Below are 19,508 nucleotides of genomic sequence, written 5' to 3' on the forward strand. Positions count from 1 at the left end.
GCCAGTCCTTGCTTACAGATGGCCCCCCAACCTGAAGCAAATACTCACCAGCAACCACACAACAAAAATACTAACTCAGAAATCTATCCTTGCACCAAAGCCCGTTGCCAATTCTGTCCACATATCTATTCAGGGGACACCATCATAGGGCCTAATCACATCAGCCACACTATCAGAGGCTCGTTCACCTGCACATCTACCAATGTGATATGCCATCATGTGCCAGCAATGCCCCTCTACCATGTACATTGGCCAGACCGGACAACCTCTATGTAAAAGAATAAATGGACACAAATCAGATGTCAAGAATTATAACATTCAAAAACCAGTTGGAGAACACTTCAATCTCCCTGGTCACTCGATTACAGACCTAAAAGTTGCAATATTACAACAAAAAAACTTCAGAAACAGACTCCAATGAGAGACTGCTGAATTGGAATTAATTTGCAAACCGGACACCATTAACTTGAATAAAGACTGGGAGTGGATGTGTCATTACACAAAGTAAAACTATTCCCCCCTCCTCCTCCCCACTGTTACTCTCACCTTCTTGTCAACTGTTGAAAATGGGTCATCCTGATTATCACTACAAAAGGTTTTTTTTCCCTCCTGCTGTTAACATCTCACTTTAATTGATCACTCTGATTATAGTGTATATGGCAGCACCCATTTTTTCATGTTCTCTGTGTGTGTGTATCTTCGTACTGTATTTTCCACTGCATGCATCCGATGAAGTGGGTTTTAGCCCATGAAAGCTTATGCACAAATAAATTTGTTAGTCTCTAAGGTGCCACAAGTACTCCTTGTTCTTTTTACCTTTTTATTGTAAGTAGATGCATGGATACCATGGTGGAAGGTACAACGATGCTGGCTTGCTCAGCAGAGCTGCGGTAAAGATTGGATTAAACATGTCTATTATGTAAATTGCAATAAGCTTTTATATAGTAGAATGATGGATAAATTAAGATTTATAGTTTGATACATGTTTAAATATCAATACTGTTTCTTTCAAAAATGTATAATCCTGTAGAATCTTTTCTAGGTACATACATGAGTAGCTGGGAGTGGAAGCATCAATGAAGCCTGTATATGGGAGCTAGGAGTTCTGTTCCTGGCTCTGCAAGACATGTGATCTTGTGTAAATTAATCTCCCAGATTCAGTTTCCCTCTGTAAAATGTGTATAATACATGTTCCTTCGGGCTAGTGAAATGGAACTCATAATTCCACTATATAACACTATGATCCAATGTATTTGAACAGCAAAATTGTATCTCCCTCTCTGTGGACATAGTTCATTCTCAGCACTTCTAAAAATTATTCAGACTGTTTCGTGCACTCTTTGAGAAATTAAGTAAGATGGGTTACCAGTCTTCAGTGAGGATCAGTTGCTCTGGTGAGTGAAGAAATTTATCTGCTTTTGTGGAAGCACAGTATGAATTTTCTACTAAATTAAGATGCACTTGTTTGTGTCACTAGAGTTGTGCAAAACACTGTTGCTCTGCTTCCCCATGGTGTAGTTAGTGGTATTGTATAACTACAGATTGATGCAGTTTTAAAAAATGCAGGACAAAATTTTCATCTCAGCCTCTACTAGGCCTCCCTTTTCGGTAACTGCAAATCGCAGGCATATTTAACTTAGTTATTTTCAGGTGCAGTTAAAATACCTTGAAACCACAAAAGTGACAGTAATTGCAAGTGCAAAGAGGCTGGCTTTAGAAAACCTGGCCCAGAATATCCCTTTAATCATTATAGACACAAGGTGGGTGTGGTAATATATTTTATTAGACCAACTTCTATTCATGAGAGAGACAAGCTTTCGAGCCACATAGTTTTCACAGTTGCAGCTTTCTAAAGTGTCACCTTCTGAGCTGAAATCTTCAATGTTTGCTTTCTGCACGGAAGGGGAACTTCCATGAAGTTGAATAAAATCCCTTTCACTTAATAAATAAATAAATAAAAATTTAAAGAATTGAGCCCTTCCCTTCCTTGTCTCAAGCAATGTGTTTTGAAACATCCAACTTGACACAAACAATCCTCAGTGAAGGACAGGTGGTGATAAATGAGAGGAGGGATTAAACAGTGATAAACAAGAAGAGAAAATGCTGTTTACTGTAGGTGGAGCTGATAGCAACCAGGCTTCTCGGGCTACTGGGTGGAGAGGGGAAGAAAAAGAAAGATGGGCCAAGCTTCCTGCCAGCTACCCATGTACCCAGTGCATGGGCCAGCAAACTCCTCCTGTGTGTTCCTCCTCTTTGGCAACACACAGGGCAAGAACCCCTGCAATTAGTGGGCAAGGAAGAGAGAGCGTGGATGTGAGTAAGGCTGGGCTGGGCTTCTCCTCTGCCCACCCCACACTAACCACTAGATCCAAGTACCCGTCCCCATTCCTCTGGGGAACAATCTTTAACTGCTGCTAGCTAATGCTGTTAGTCCTGTGGGTCCAGTAGCAGTAGTCTGTACTGCGGTGCTGAAGATTCAGAGGTCAGATGCTGCTGCTGACTCATGATAGGGTTGGGGATGACTGTTAGTAGCATGTAGTTTTTACCTTTCTTGAAAGAAAAAAAAAAGACTAGGAAATTCCTTCCTCTCTGTCCGCACGCCCGCCCCCCCTTCAGACACCTTTGGTCCCCTTGTTCATATTCATTATGGTACAGAGTTTAATTTATATGATACTTTGTGTTTTTCACAGGATGCGTGCTTCATTAACTGCACCACATGAATGCACAAGAGGGTAGAATTAAGGTCATGGAGGCAAACATAAATCTGGCATTTCCTAGCTTTCAGGTGCTTAACGTTGTACACTAAACATTAGTTAACAAAATACTTGTTTGTGTGTGTAATATGTAAAATGACCAATTATATTGTTAATATCTGTGCTATCTGACTTATTTTTAAATGGACAACCTCAATATCACCTTAATGCTGGGTTTTTTATTTAAAGTTTACTCACTTTTTTCCCTGGCAAGCTGTTGCTACGTATCATGTGTTTGCCCTTTTAACTTCCTCTTTGCACCTTTTCTGCAATAGTTTGTGTTCAAATACATGTTTGTGGCTTTAGCAAAGCAATTGGGGAGACTCGTTATGATCTAAAACTGCATTTAAGCATTACCTCGTTTAATTCTAACAATGCTTATTTGATACACAGGCCTGGGAATAGAAATAGTTGATTTCTTTGAAAATGGGAAAGCCAAGGCCCTGCTTTAAAATGCAGCTATTGTATTTGCCTTATGCGATAACAGACTAAATTTCTCATTATTAAGACGCTAACTGAATTGCGGGATGATGTTCAAATAATTGCGGCTGAGTCGTGGACTAAGCATGGAATATTGCAGAAAAGTAATAATGGACCTTTGTTAATCGGAGTAATTTGGAAAAGCCACAGTAGACGTATTTGTTTCAGAAAAAATTGCTGGAATGATATAAACATTCAGCTATTAGTTTATGCATTCAGTTTTTTTGATAACCAGAGAGTTTGGTGCAACTACAGAGCTGTTTGTAGGGGGCAGGGCAAGGCAAGCGGGGAGCTGCCCAGGGGCAAAGCTGGGGAAGGAGGGGTGGAAAAATGAAGGGGGGGAATGGTAGGGGGAGAACGCTGCAGTGGACATGACATTGCCAACCTTACGTCTGCGTTGCTGGTGGTGGTAGTGCTGCCTTCTGAACTGGGAGCTGGAGGGCGACGGAAGTCGGCCAGGCACCCTGCTCTGAAGGCAGTGCCGCCACCGGCAGCAGCAGCGCAGAAGTAAGGGTGACAGTACCGTGCCTGCTGCAAGGCTCTAGCCCCTGCTTTGTTTTTCCTCATGTTTTCATCCCCATGCTTTGCACTTGAGCGTCTGCCTTACTTGCCCTGCCCAGGTTATGGCCCTGCCCAAAATTCTTCAAGATCATTTAATGTAATAATGGATGGGTGTGTTGCAAACCTCAAAATTTATGTCAAGTTATGGATTGTGCAAAGTAAATTAATTTAATTTAAAACAATTGCAGTGGAAGCCTAATATTGTAGAATCCGCAGTTTCTTTTGCGAATGAAGTCGGACCTTATTCATTATAAAATGACCTGTTAACTTGGCCATTCTCCAGACTGCAGTATTGGATTCCTTTTACAGGCTGTGTGTCAGCAAATTCGGGTGGGTCATGTTGTTAGTCATGTGCCCTTATTGTAGGGACAGATGAGGAACAAAAGAATCGGTGGAGGAGAAACTCTGTCTGAAGCCAGAGGACAGTATACTTCCTGTTTCCTGAGGCTAGTGCTGCACTTACTGATTAGAGTGAAGATTGTTTGTTTCACTTGCACTGACTTTCCTTTCTGGGAACATCTGAGGAGTTGCTAATGGCTTATAATCTTAGTTCTTCAGATAAATTAGAAATGTGAAATGAACACTGTCAAATAAATCTTCAGTTTTTATTTTACACTCCATTCAACACCTTTTCGAACTTGACATTTTACTTTGGATAAAATTTTCAAAGCGCTTGAGTGGTGTAATGGCCTGTCTCATTGACATGTAAATCACTTTTGAAAATGGAACTTAGGTGCCTAAGTCACTTCAGCACTTTTTGAAAATTTTACCCTCTCCCCACCACCAGTACATAAAGGGCTTGTTGATGTTTCCCTGGATTTACAATGGATGGAATCTGGTTAAATTGAAAATGTATTTGGGGAAAAAAAAAATTAGGTGTGACCATTTCATAGAATCATAGAATCATAGAATATCAGGGTTGGAAGGGACCCCAGAAGGTCATCTAGTCCAACCCCCTGCTCAAAGCAGGACCAATTCCCAGTTAAATCATCCCAGCCAGGGCTTTGTCAAGCCTGACCTTAAAAACCTCTAAGGAAGGAGATTCTACCACCTCCCTAGGTAACGCATTCCAGTGTTTCACCACCCTCTTAGTGAAAAAGTTTTTCCTAATATCCAATCTAAACCTCCCCCACTGCAACTTGAGACCATTACTCCTCGTTCTGTCATCTGCTACCATTGAGAACAGTCTAGAGCCATCCTCTTTGGAACCCCCTTTCAGGTAGTTGAAAGCAGCTATCAAATCCCCCCTCATTCTTCTCTTCTGCAGGCTAAACAATCCCAGCTCCCTCAGCCTCTCCTCATAACTCATGTGTTCCAGTCCCCTAATCATTTTTGTTGCCCTTCGCTGGACTCTCTCCAATTTATCCACATCCTTCTTGAAGTGTGGGGCCCAAAACTGGACACAGTACTCCAGATGAGGCCTCACCAATGTCGAATAGAGGGGAACGATCACGTCCCTCGATCTGCTCGCTATGCCCCTACTTATACATCCCAAAATGCCATTGGCCTTCTTGGCAACAAGGGCACACTGCTGACTCATATCCAGCTTCTCGTCCACTGTCACCCCTAGGTCCTTTTCTGCAGAACTGCTGCCTAGCCATTCGGTCCCTAGTCTGTAGCTGTGCATTGGGTTCTTCCGTCCTAAGTGCAGGACCCTGCACTTATCCTTATTGAACCTCATCAGATTCCTTTTGGCCCAATCTTCCAATTGGTCTAGGTCCTTCTGTATCCTATCCCTCCCCTCCAGCGTATCTACCACTCCTCCCAGTTTAGTATCATCCGCAAATTTGCTGAGAGTGCAATCCACACCATCCTCCAGATCATTTATGAAGATATTGAATAAAACCGGCCCCAGGACCGACCCTTGGGGCACTCCACTTGATACCGGCTGCCAACTAGACATGGAGCCATTGATCACTACCCGTTGAGCCCGACAATTTAGCCAGCTTTCTACCCACCTTATAGTGCATTCATCCAGCCCATACTTCCTTAACTTGCTGACAAGAATACTATGGGAGACCGTGTCAAAAGCTTTGCTAAAGTCAAGAAACAATACATCCACTGCTTTCCCTTCATCCACAGAACCAGTAAACTCATCATAAAAGGCGATTAGATTAGTCAGGTATGACCTTCCCTTGGTGAATCCATGCTGGCTGTTCCTGATCACTTTCCTCTCATGCAAGTGCTTCAGGATTGATTCTTTGAGGACCTGCTCCATGATTTTTCCAGGGACTGAGGTGAGGCTGACTGGCCTGTAGTTCCCAGGATCTTCCTTCTTCCCTTTTTTAAAGATTGGCACTACATTAGCCTTTTTCCAGTCATCCGGGACTTCCCCGGTTCGCCACGAGTTTTCAAAGATAATGGCCAATGGCTCTGCAATCACAGCCGCCAATTCCTTCAGCACTCTCGGATGCAACTCGTCCGGCCCCATGGACTTGTGCACGTCCAGCTTTTCTAAATAGTCCCTAACCGCCTCTATCTCCACAGAGGGCTGGCCATCTCTTCCGCATTTTGTGATGCCCAGCGCAGCAGTCTGGGAGCTGACCTTGTTAGTGAAAACAGAGGCAAAAAAAGCATTGAGTACATTAGCTTTTTCCACATCCTCTGTCACTAGGTTGCCTCCCTCATTCAGTAAGAGGCCCACACATTCCTTGGCTTTCTTCTTGTTGCCAACATACCTGAAGAAACCCTTCTTGTTACTCTTGACATCTCTGGCTAGCTGCAGCTCCAGGTGCGATTTGGCCCTCCTGATAACATTCCTACATGCCCGAGCAATATTTTTATACTCTTCCCTGGTCATATGTCCAACCTTCCACTTCTTGTAAGCTTCTTTTTTATGTTTAAGATCCGCTAGGATTTCACCATTAAGCCAAGTTGGTCGCCTGCCATATTTACTATTCTTTCGACTCATCGGGATGGTTTGTCCCTGTAACCTCAACAGGGATTCCTTGAAATACAGCCAGCTCTCCTGGACTCCTTTCCCCTTCAAGTTAGTCCCCCAGGGGATCCTGGCCATCCGTTCCCTGAGGGAGTCGAAGTCTGCTTTCCTGAAGTCCAGGGTCCGTATCCTGCTGCTTACCTTTGTTCCCTGCGTCAGGATCCTGAACTCAACCAACTCATGGTCACTGCCTCCCAGATTCCCATCCACTTTTGCTTCCCCCACTAATTCTACCCGGTTTGTGAGCAGCAGGTCAAGAAAAGCACCCCCCCTAGTTGGCTCCTCTAGCACTTGCGCCAGGAAATTGTCCCCTACGCTTTCCAAAAACTTCCTGGATTGTCTATGCACCGCTGTATTGCTCTCCCAGCAGATATCAGGAAAATTAAAGTCACCCATGAGAATCAGGGCATGCGATCTAGTAGCTTCCGTGAGCTGCCGGAAGAAAGCCTCATCCACCTCATCCCCCTGGTCCGGTGGTCTATAGCAGACTCCCACCACTACATCACTCTTGTTGCACACACTTCTAAACTTAATCCAGAGACACTCAGGTTTTTCTGCAGTTTCGTACCGGAGCTCTGAGCAGTCATACTGCTCCCTTACATACAGTGCTACTCCCCCACCTTTTCTGCCCTGCCTGTCCTTCCTGAACAGTTTATAACCATCCATGACAGTACTCCAGTCATATGAGTTATCCCACCAAGTCTCTGTTATTCCGATCACGTCATAGTTCCTTGACATCACCAGGACCTCCAGTTCTCCCTGCTTGTTTCCAAGGCTTTGTGCATTTGTATATAAGCACTTGAGATAACCTGTTGATCGCCCCTCATTGCCAGTATGAGGCAGGAGCCCTCCCCTCACAGACATTCCTGCCTGTGCTTCCTCCCCGTATCCCGCTTTCCCACTTACCTCAGGGCTTTGGTCTCCTTCCCCCGGTGAACCTAGTTTAAAGCCCTCCTCACTAGGTTAGCCAGCCTGCTGGCAAAGATGCTCTTCCCTCTCTTCGTAAGATGGAGCCCGTCTCTACCCAGCACTCCTCCTTCATGGAACACCATCCCATGGTCAAAGAAACCAAAGCCTTCTCTCCGACACCATCTGCGTAGCCATTCGTTGACTTCCACGATTCGACGCTCCCTACCTAGGCCTTTTCCTTCCACGGGGAGGATGGACGAGAACACCACTTGCGCCTCCAACTCCTTTATTCTTCTTCCTAGAGCCACATAGTCCGCAGTGATCCGCTCAAGGTCATTCTTGGCAGTATCATTGGTGCCCACGTGGAGAAGCAGGAAGGGGTAGCGATCCGAGGGCTTGATGAGTCTCGGCAGTCTCTCCGTCACATCACGAATCTTAGCCCCTGGCAAGCAGCAGACTTCTCGGTTTTCCCGGTCAGGGCGGCAGATAGATGACTCAGTCCCCCGGAGGAGAGAGTCCCCGACCACCACCACCAGGCAGGTCATTTCAGATGACCTGCCCCATTTTTGCTGTAAGGTTATGTAATGAATACCCTAAAATACCCGGGTTTTATGGGTATTGGCACAGAAGAGAACCTACTACACTTACATTTGTGTGCCTATGATTGGGATGTTAAATTCCCAGAAGTCACAGTGGGCTGGTTCCATGCTTCTGGCACACCTCAACATCCATCTGAAAACAAAGGAGCATCCATTTTCTGCTTGAATAACATCTTACATTAAATTGTTTGACACAGGGTGTCTCAAATTAGCTTATTTAAGAGAATATGCAGGTCCTTTTAATTGCTGGATTACAAACAGCCCAAATAAAGTAGTGGGAAAAGAAGTTTTTTTTCCCCCCTTCTGTGACAAATAAGGGCGCACCTGGAGGCGGCTTGTTCCGAATGCAGACTGTGACGGGGTTCGACTCACCGCTGCTGGCACCTCCGGCTGGTTGCTCTGGGAGTTAGCTCTCGACTGCTGTAGAGCACCCTCAACGCATGGTATCTTGCCCATCATCTGCTCTGCTGCCCTGGGACCCGCTTACTCATCGCTTGGCGGCGCCCCCTTCATGACTGTCTTCGTTCGCCTCAGGACACCGCCCTCTGGCAGTGCCCACTCCTCTAGACTCACCCCCTTCTGTGTGTTGGGGGGTGGTGTTTGCTAACAGCAGTCCTTCTGCTTGCACCTGCATTGGTGGCCAACCACAACCCTATATTCTAGCTCCTTGTCTCAGGGGCAAGTTGTGGTCTGTCTCAGCCCCTCTCCTCAATGGCCAGGTGCAGTGCCAGTGAGGAAGTGGGGGACCCAGGCCCACTTCCTACTCTGGGTCCTGACCCAGGGACCCTCTAGTGGCAGTCTCCCTCTGACCTTCTTCTCTCCCCTCTTGTCTGCCTATTTTCCCTGGGCCACTTCCCCTTTGGCCGTATGCACCTTCTCGACCCTTTTTAGCATGGGCCGCAGCCTGGCAGGTAATGGGCTGGAACTCCACTCTGCTCCCCCAAGCCTGCCCAGCACTACTCTACCCAAGGTGCTGCTCCTTACCTCAGGAGCTAGTCCTTCTCCCTTGCTAGCTAGGGAGCAACTACCTTCTCCTCTGCTAGGCAGCCTTTATATAGGACCTAGCCCGGCCCTGATTGGCTCTCCCCAGGCCTTTCCTGACAGGCTGCTGGTCTGCACAGCCTCTCCAGCCTGGTCAGCCCTTTTTCTCAAGGGGTGGGGCACCGCCCCACCACACAGACTAATACACATGTCTTATTTTTAAAATATTACTTGCACATGTGCTGCCCAGGAGCAACAGCTTTTTTCTGGAGTATGCCTTATTCACACATTCTCTTTGATACCACTTGGTTCTCCAGCTTCATGCTGTTAATGGAAGCATCTTGATGCATCTGACTATCATAATTGCTCTAACATGATGAAGTTGCAGTATATCCTACCCCTGGCATCTTGAATGTTTTGTTGTGTGTCTAGGAAATGCAGCTCAGAGCTTGCCCACCTGCTTAATATCTTGTTCGCCTTTGACTTTCACAAGACTGTCGTCTCCTGCGATTACCTGTGATTGTTCGTTCGGAGTGAGTGTTAGTGTGGGTATGTGTGTGTTGGTAAAGCTTCCTCTGACTTCTTTTTTAGGGATCCTGTTTCACTGTCCTCGTCCTCTCCTCCTCTTCCTCTATATCTTATGACTGGGTGAGGTCATCCACTCTCACTGTATCGACTACAGTTTCTGTGCTGACTTGCAAATCTATCTTTCTGTTCTTGGCCCATCTCTTGATCCAGTCTGGCACCTCTGCCTTCATTTTAAACCTATCCGGGGTAACTGGTGTGCACTACACAGAAGTGGTACCTTCTTTGATATCTTCCTAGTTTATACCAACACTCCCTCGAGCATGGCTTCTCTCTTACAGAAACTTTCTCCAGCATGTCATTCTGGGGCTGGCCTTTTAATTTGGCAGGACCATGGAGCAGCAACATTAACCTGACTGCTTGATCTCCCTCTCCCCCACTTTGTTACTGAACACATCATCATCCATCCTGTCACAAACCCATAACCTGTGGGTCCTATCTCACCCAGATCATCCAGGCAGTATTCATATTAGTGTGCTGCTTTCACAACATTTCTAAGACCTACACTCCTATCCAGGCTCCTGTTATCTGCCACAACTTCTCTGACTTCCTTGGTAGTGGCTACTCCATGCCTCTCCTTTAAACACAGACCTCCTGAGATCACTTGGATCCATCATTCTGACCATGTCGGCCTCCTTCCCTTGAATCCTTTGTTTGACTCCAGGTTCACCACCACATCAAATTCAAGCCTTCAAAGCCCTTTACAACTATTTGTCCACACTCATTTGACTGTCTCTTGTCATGCTCCCAAGAATGACAGACCCCATTTGCGCACTTGTCCTATAACCACCTCTGTTTTTTCCCCTCCATAACTCCCCTTATGCGTGGATCACCCAAGGCTTTAAGGTAGCTTTTTTTTCAGTGTAGCCAATCAGCACCCTCTCATGACCAGTCTGATGCACTGCAGCCACATTGTTCTGAGTGCTGACGCAGAAAACAGAGGTTGGAAAAACAGAAAAAGTCCAAAGTCTTTCTGTTCTGCAGGGTAAGTTTGAAAGACTGGTTTAAGATGAAAATAGAAGCCAAAATAATTCAGTCTTTTTCCCTTTGAAAGAAAAGCCTAGCACATCTTTAGCAAACAGAACTTAAAACAGTTTACCCTTTTTGTCTTAAGAGTAAATTGTAGTAAAATAGTCTGTGTGAAGTTCTCTCCAGACTGACTACAATCCCACCATGAACAAATATGAAAGAAACATAATCTCTTGGAGCAAGTCTTTCCAGGCTGGCTATACTCACCATGTGAACAAATCAAAGAAAAGCAAACTTAGTTTCTTCACTAAGTTTTGCCTACTGGTGTGGCACAAACTTTCCCAAAGGCCCACCACACAGGATGATCTGTTTACTCCCAGCAATAATAGCAGCTGCCTTCCTGTTTCAATCTTTGCCCCAGCCTGTGCTGCTTGAAGGCTAACAGGTCCTAGTTGACTCGGAATCTGTTCATTGATCCATGTCTTCCCTAGCTTGAAGCCTCCTGGCTTCCTTCCTTGGTCATGCCCTGAACTGTACTGGGCCCCTTGGGGATAGTATGTTCTATCACAGCAATATTTCCCTAAGCCCCTTGATTACACTTTTATCTGTTTAAGTTTTTAAAGCAGTTTTGAAGTTGTCTAGTTGTAATAATAATATAGTTGTCTCTTCTCTTATTTTCCATGTTGGCTCCAAAAAATATATTCCCCTGTCAGGGAGAAACTTTAAATATTAAATAAACTGTTAATTATCACTTTACTAGGCAGAGCAATTAATATTTTACGGGTGCAAAAAGTCACATTAGTGACTGTTAAACTGTCTAGTAATGTGCTTTTGCTTCTGGCATTATGGCTGAAAAATTAAGCTAGTAAAATGGTCTTGTTAATGCGTAGTAAAATCTAAATTTATACTTACCCTGCTGCAGCTGTTATTGGGAAATGCTGTTTTCTTTTGGGCACTTGTAGATCTACCAAATACAAAGCCTACCAAGTTCTGAAGATTTTTTTGTTCCCTTCCAAGGCACCTCTATCCCATTCTGTTCCAGGGAAAGACTTGTGTCCTTTCCATGAGACAGGCGGTAGTTCTGGGGGGTTTCCGATCAAGTGCCAGAGACAAGACAGATGAGCTACTCAGCTGGGACTCCACAATATTCAGATACACCAAGTGGCAAATCAGTTCTGTGACTTTTGGCTTCTCCTTGTGAGAAAGTTCCATCATATTAACCAAGAATGTTTCTGTTTGGTAAAATCTTAGCTGAACAGCTTGTCGGTTTTCATCCTTTTTGTTCTGTATATGGAGAGGATGGAAAAGATGTGTATAGAACAGAGCCCTCTCTGGCTCTGTTGAAATGGCAGGAGAGTCTAAGCAAAATATCCAAGAAAGCGTGTTTAGTGCAAAACCCTCTAAATGTTAGAGCTAAACTTTGAAAGTGGACATGCTATAGGTTGACCCTTCCCATGCTGAGTAACAAGGATTCAGTGCAGCAGGTACTATTTGCCTTGATAATTAGTTACAGTATCTCATGAATGATTTCAGGGTTTAGTGAGCACCATGCTTCTCTGGATAACTTAGATCTGTTATATGAAGTTGGACCATCATCTTCAGCAGAGACTTAAGTAGGATTCGTGAATGACTGGCCCAGAGAGATTGAAATAGGTGATGTGGGTGCTAGGGAAAGACATGGAAATAATACTTATCTCGGCTGTTATACACTGAAAATTTATATTCCTCTTCAAGTGATGTCCCTGTGGGTGCTCCACTTTAGGTGTTCGTGCACCCCGGAGCTCATCATTGGAGATTTATGGGAGCAGTGCCTGGTTGTGTCGCACATGCATGGTCCTCATCTCACGCCACTTCAGGCAGTTATCTGGCACTGTGCGACCAACCACCCCTCAGTTCCTCCTCTTCCGCCTTTGACTCAAGTCGGAACTGCTAGCAGCGACTTTCAGCTTATTCCGAGTAGCATAGGTTTATCATTCATATGTCCCTTCATGCTTCTGCCACCATTCCAGAGGACATGCTTCCATGCTGATGATGCTCATTAAAAAAAGAAAGCGTTAATTAAATTTGTGGTTGAACTCCTTGGGGGAGATTTGTATGTCCTCTGCTGTTTTACCTGCATTCTGCCATATATTTCATGTTACAGAAGTCTCAGATGATGACCCAGCACATGTTCATTTTAAGAACACTTTTATTGCACATTTTACAAAATGTAAAGAAGGTACCAATGTGAGATTTCTAAAGATAGCTACAGCACTTGACCCAAGGTTTAAGAATCTCAAGTGTCTTCTAAAATCTGAGTGGGACAAGGTGAGGAGCATGCTTTCAGAAGTCTTAAAACAGCAACACTGATGCACAAACTATAGAACCTGAACTACCAAAAAAGAAAATCAACCTTTTGCTGGTGGCATCTGACTCAGATAATGAAAATGAACGTGTGTCGATCTGCACTGCTTTGGATTGTTATCAAGCAGAACCTGTCATCAGCATGGACGCATGTCCGCTGGTGGCTGAAGCATGAAGGGGCATATGAATCTTTAGCGCAGCTGACACGTAAGTAACTTGTGACGCCAGCTACAACAGTGCCATGAGTATGCCTGTTCTCACTTTCAGGACTGAGTGGACGTGTAGCTCTAAAATTTTACATTGCTTTATTTTTGAGTGGACTTTTTTGTACATAATTCTACGTTTGTAAGTTCAACTTTCATGATAAAGAAATTGCACTACAGTACTTGTATTAGGTGAATTGAAAAATACTATTGTTTTTTACAGTGCAAATATTTGTAATAAAAAATAAATCTAAAGTGAGCATTGTATACTATGTATTGTGTTGTAATTGAAATCAATATATTTGAAAATGTAGAAAACATAAAAAAAATATTTAAAACAAATGGTATTTTATTATTATTTAGCAGTGCGATTAATTGCAATTAATTGTTCAATCGCTTGACAGCCCTACTTTAAACTTGTTAGCTTTATTCTTTTATCCCCCCCCACCCCCCCAAATAAAAATTGTTTCTCTTCATAGGGTTTTAGGTTTCTGTTCAACTGTTACTGTAGAGAAGTTGTTTCTTTCTCCCCGCTCCCCCCCCCCCCCCCTTACAGGGAGAAAATGCTCCCTGAGACCATGGCTGGCTCCCCAGAGTTCAAACGCTGCCTTACTTGCAGACTTTCAACACCAGTTTCAGGACAGACACTCTGTGTCTTCTGTCTCGGTGAGACAGGTATACCACAGAAGTGCTTGCACTGCCACAACTTCAAAGCTCGCACCAGGAAGGTGAGTGACCTTCAACTTAAACTTTTCCTCATGGAGAAGTCTCTCCGCCCTGCTTCTGAGCCCAAGGTACACACCTTTCATGGCCAGAGATCTCCAACAACAGCCTCTGACAGGGCCTTTCTTCCATGGTCCAGACTCCCAACCAACTGCCATGAAGGCGGCAAAAAAAAAAAAAATGGTACAACAACCCTGACTCATGAGTTGGCCAAGAAAAGGCGCTCCTCCAACTGCACCAGCTCCTCCCATCGCCGAAATAGCAGGACAATCTGGCACTGTTGGTACCAAGAAAATGAAAGATGCCAAGCTGCTGAGCTCTGACACAGGCAGAAACGGGAAACTGAAACCCCATACCGCAGTACTAGCAGAGCTGATCAGAAACCCAGTACTGAGAGTCTCAGCACTTCCACAGATGATGGCACCACCTAGTGCAGACACCACACACCCATGGGTGTACAACGGCACTGCTGAGCAGATTGCAACATCTGGTACCAATTCCTATGCCGCCAGCGGTACCAATGCCATTGACACCACAGCGATTCCTGAGCCAAAAAGACCTCATAATCACGCCCCTTCCAGTGTCCCATCCTCTGTACCAATGCTCAATACCAAGTCAACCCACCTCTCTGTCTTTCCGTTCCGCCATTTTCGAGCGATGATGTTCTACGCTCTATAGCATTCCTCTCCTGTGAGTGGTCCCATCAAATCAGTTCTTCTGCACAAGGGCTACCTGGTTGACCTGAAGTACCACACCTGGTTTGGGCAGCCCAGGATGCCACCTATGCCCTTATTTCCACAGTGGCCGTTTTGGAACCCAGGGATGGCTTACCTGTCACAACAGCAACAATACAGACCTATCAGCCCACGCAGAGAGAGCATACATTCACCCTTATAGGCGGCACAGGGACCGTCTAAATCCACAGAACAGGGCTGAAGAGGAGGAAGAATTATCTGACTAGGACATCGCACTTGAGACTCACTTCTCCTCATCTTCACCTGATGACACTATCATGCCCCCACCTCCCAACACGGGAGATGATTTGAAGCAATTCCAAGACCTGTAAGAGAGTTGCAAGTTCACTGGATATTTTGCTCGAAGAAGTCGAGGAAGTACGGCACAATAGACATACTACACACATCTATCTCTTCCAAAATTGTTCTTCCTATGAATGATGTGATTATGGTACCAGTGAAGTTAATCTGGCACACCTCAGCAAGAGGGCTGATTTAAAAAATACTACATGTTTGTGAAGAGAACAGAATTTATGTCCTCGCGGTCAATGAGCGGGGCAGACAACAGCTACCCCAGGAACATGCCCTATGACAAGAATTGAAAGAGGCTCAATTTCTTAGGCCACAAAGCATACTCCTCGGTGACCTTACACTTGAGAATAGCTAACTAAGAAGTGTTACTTGCTAAGTATGATCATAATAATTATGCAAAATTCTTTTGAATTTATTGATTTTTATTCTGGAAGAGTAATTCAGATCATTTGCATCAGAAGGACAACTCATAACAAGGACAGCACAGGTTGCTCTGGATTCTGCGGATACAACAGCGAGGTCCATAGCCACCACGATAATTATAAGAGCGGCTTCCTGGCTCCATCTTTGTGGGTTTCCCGAACCAGTACAGTCGACGGTTGAAGACCTGCCATTCAAAGGACCCAAATTCTTTGCGGACAAAACAGGTGAGTTGCTACATACTCTCGAGGGTGACATTATGATCCCTGGGTATTTACACACTTAGGAGCAAATGAAGACAAGGAAATTATCAGACTCCTTGAAGATTCTGACCCCCTCCTTATGCACAGTGCCACAGATATTTTGACCACTGGGGCACAAACAGAAAACATTGAGGAGATGAAAGTCTACTCCCTCGAATACTGTATCCCAACCATCGGCCTCCAGACAACAAATTTGAGGCCTTGGTCGAGGTTCCTGAGAACCCCGTATCTTTCAGTGCTGGAACCATCTACAATCTTGAAACCTTTGGGAGATCGCTTGCTTCCATTCTACCCAATCTGGGAAACTATTACAACAGAGACAGGTGGGTATTAGAAATTATCCAGAGTGGTTACTCCATCCCCATAACCTCCAAATCCCCTACTCACTTTCCTTCTCTGTTCCTCTTTAGGGACCCCTCTCACGAACATCTACTGTGACAAGATGTAACCCATCTCTTACATCTAGGAGCAGTAGAACCCCTACCAACAGAATATAGAAGGAAGGGATTCTATTCATACTACTTTCACACGCAGAAAAAACCAGGAAGGTGGAGACCCATCCTTGACCTACGGTGACTTAAGTTTGTGAAGACACACCCATTCAAAATGGTCACACTAGGTACCACAATTCCAGTGCTAGAAAAGGGGGATTGGTTCTCAGCCCTTGACCTTCAGGACATGTATTTTCATATTGGAAGTTTCTCTGATTTGCAATAGCGCAGGAACATTTCCAGTACAAGGTCCTACCCTTTGGTCTATCCACTTCCCCTCGGGTATTTTCAAATGTCTTAGCTGTGGTAGCTGCTTACCTCCACAGAAAAGGAATCATGATATTCTGTACTTGGATGACTTTCTCATGAAACTACCGACACCGCAAGCAGTATTAGAGTCCACTGAACAGACAGTAACTCAATTTATGAGGTTAGGCCTTCAAATAAATATTAAAAAATCAACTCTGACACCAGTACAAGAACTAGAGTTTATTGGGTTCTACCTCAAGTCTCCCTAGGCAACAGCCTCTACCAAGAAAATGATTTCTGATTTTAGCCAACCTGATCTCCACGACACGAAACAGTACACAAGTAACTGCCAGAACTGGACTGCAATTTCTAGGCCACAGGGTTGCTACCACCTTCGCTGTCAGACAGGCGAGTTTACACATGCGGTGTCTACAAGCTTGGCTCCGGACAAACTGTGCCCCACACAGGCACAATATAAACAAGCACATCACAATGTCCAACAAATAAGACTCCCTACTTTGGTAAACACACCCAGATAATGTTTGCATGGGGTGCCCTTTGTACAGAATTGGCCAATGCTCACCATCACCACAGATGTGCTCCCCACCCAGCTGGATGCATCTAAATTCCTATTCTGTCCAGGTCTGGTGGAATCCCATCGTCATATAAACCTTTTAGAGCTACGAGCTGCTCGAAACACCTACTCCCACTTCTTCCTGATGGTCAAAGGCAAGACCGTATAGATCAGTGGTCTCTAATATTTTTACACACAAGATTACTTTTTGAATTTAAGAGGGGGGACTCCATCCCCCCTCTCCCCTATTCTCACACACTTGCACCTCCTCCCACAACCCAACCCCCTGCCCCAGCCCAGTGAAAGTTCTGGGCTGGGGCCGAGGGGTTTGGAGTGTGGGAGGGGGCTCTGGGCTGAGCCTGGGGCACGGGGTTGGGGTACAGGAGGGGGCATGGGGTGCAACCTCTGGGAGGGAGTTTGGGTTGAGTGCAGGAAGGGGCTCTGGGCTGGGGCAGTGTTGTGGGTTCCAGGGGGCATGGGGTGCAGGAGGGGTTCCAGGCTGGGATGCAAGAGGGGGGTATGGGGTGCTGGCTCTGGGAGGGGGCTGTGGGTTGGGGTATGGGCTCCCGCTGGGCAGCACTTGCTTTGAGTGTCTCCCAGTTGGTGGGGCTAAGGCAGGCTCCCTGCGTGCCCTGGCCCCACACTGCTCCTGGAAGGGACCAAAGTGTCTCTGTGGCCCCTGGGGAGCAGCACGTGGCTCCGTGCCCTGCCCCTCTCTGCAGGCACTGCCCCCGCAGTTCCCACTGGCTACAGTTCCCCGTTCCTCATGGGAGTTGTGGGAGTGGTGCTTGCAGGCAGGAGCAGCGTGTGGAGACCTCTGCCGCCCCCTCCCCCCAGCTTGGGGCCGGTACACCACCAAACTTTTAGCAACAGGAGATTGCTGTCAACTGGGAGAATCTCCAGGATCGACCAGTCGATCGCGATTGACCTGTTGGTGATCACTGGTTTAGATCCATATGGACAATGTGGCTTCTTGTGTTTTACATAAACAGACAAGGGGGAACACAATCACACTCTCCCTTGGGGGGCTCCCAACAGTAGATCTCTCTAGCTGTCGCACATAACACCAAATGCCCTCAGTTTTGCTCCAGGGCGGGACTCGGACCACATTCTCTAAGTGATGCCTTCCTCATCAGATGGAACGCTCCCCTCCTATATGCCTTTCCTTTCACTCCTCTCCTACCTCAAGTGATTCATATGTCAAGAGTATGTTGGTGACTGACTTCTAGCTGTATCTATGATTCAGGCAAGAAGCCCAAGCATCAACCTCCATGTTGCTCAATTTTCTTTCATCCTTTGGTGTCTGCGTCAATGCTGAGAAATTGATCCTAGACCCCATTTACAGTCTGGATTTCATAGGGGCTATCATTAGTTCGGTTACAGCACGGATCTACTTACCGAAAGACAGGTTTCAGATAGTGAGTGATGTCATAACTTGCATCATGAGCAGTCCTTATGTACCAGCTAGGACTTGTGTGTCCCTCCTGGGCCATATGACTTTGTATACATATGTGATTCATATGTTCTGTCCACAGCTCTGGCTCTGACTCGCAGTGTGACATTCACATCTCTATGCCTCAGTTTCCCTCTCAACCCACCTCCCTTCCCCTCTGTGCTTCAAACTAAGAAAGGTGAATAAAGTTTCAAAAAAGGACTTGTATTGCACACAAACAAATATTTGTATGACAGAAGTGAACCTTACAAGTACAGGGGAATAAACTTGGGAGGGGGAGAGCACATTCTTCATCTTTTTTTTAAAAAAAAACCATACACTGATGTGCGACAGGCAAGATGTGTGGCTGTGCTTGTCTGTACCCTCCCCCAGGTTGAAGTGATAGGAATAATGTACCGGCTCCTGACACCAAATGGAATGTGGTGGCGGGGGGACAATGCAGTGCTGGAATGCTATTCTGAACCGGTTGCAGAGGGTTTAACCTTCAAGATGTTTCTCCTGAAGGTCAACCAGATGCCTCAGCATGTCTGTTTGGGCCTTCAGAATTGCCATTATCTCCTGCCATGGTCGTCGCAGTCTAGGTCCCATTCATTGGACTTGGAGGCAGAGTCCTGCTATTCCAGACACAGCTGATACCAATCAGACTGACATAGGTACAGGCATGATGCCAGCATGGTGCTGTGGCACGGGCCCGCGCAGTGGCCATATTGGACCCCATGGGCCTATCACCAGGTCCAGGGCACATTCTCCGGGGGTCCACAGTCAGTAGCCTCAGAGGGACATTTGCCCCCAACAGCCAGATACCGTCCCCTCCTAGGGATTCCGAGGCAGCGTCGGCTCATGGTGCTCAACAGGATCCATCTCCCGCACCCACTCCCGGCACCTAGCCTGCAATAGACACTGAGAGCCACGGCACCAAGCAGGACGACCCTAGGGAGATGGAGGGTCTGGTGCCGCATCTGGCTTCA

At 45.8% G+C, this 19,508-nt stretch overlaps 1 protein-coding gene across 11 annotated transcripts in view; it reads left to right on the plus strand.

Moving 5' to 3' along the window:
* Positions 1 to 19,508, plus strand: part of BRD4 (bromodomain containing 4) — a 259,586-nt gene that overhangs the window by 101,257 nt on the left and 138,821 nt on the right. Inside the window, exon 1 of one of the 11 annotated variants that reach the window (XM_084610642.1) lies at positions 2,768 to 2,785. The exons of the other annotated variants lie outside the window; for them this stretch is intronic. The gene's annotated coding sequence lies outside the window, so the exon portion shown is untranslated. Of the gene's footprint in view, positions 1 to 2,767; positions 2,786 to 19,508 lie in introns of those variants that run through there. 11 annotated transcript variants of the gene reach the window in all.

This window comes from Lepidochelys olivacea (genome assembly GCF_965140295.1).
Source record: "Lepidochelys olivacea isolate rLepOli2 genome assembly, chromosome: 20".
Lineage (NCBI taxonomy): Eukaryota > Metazoa > Chordata > Testudines > Cheloniidae > Lepidochelys > Lepidochelys olivacea.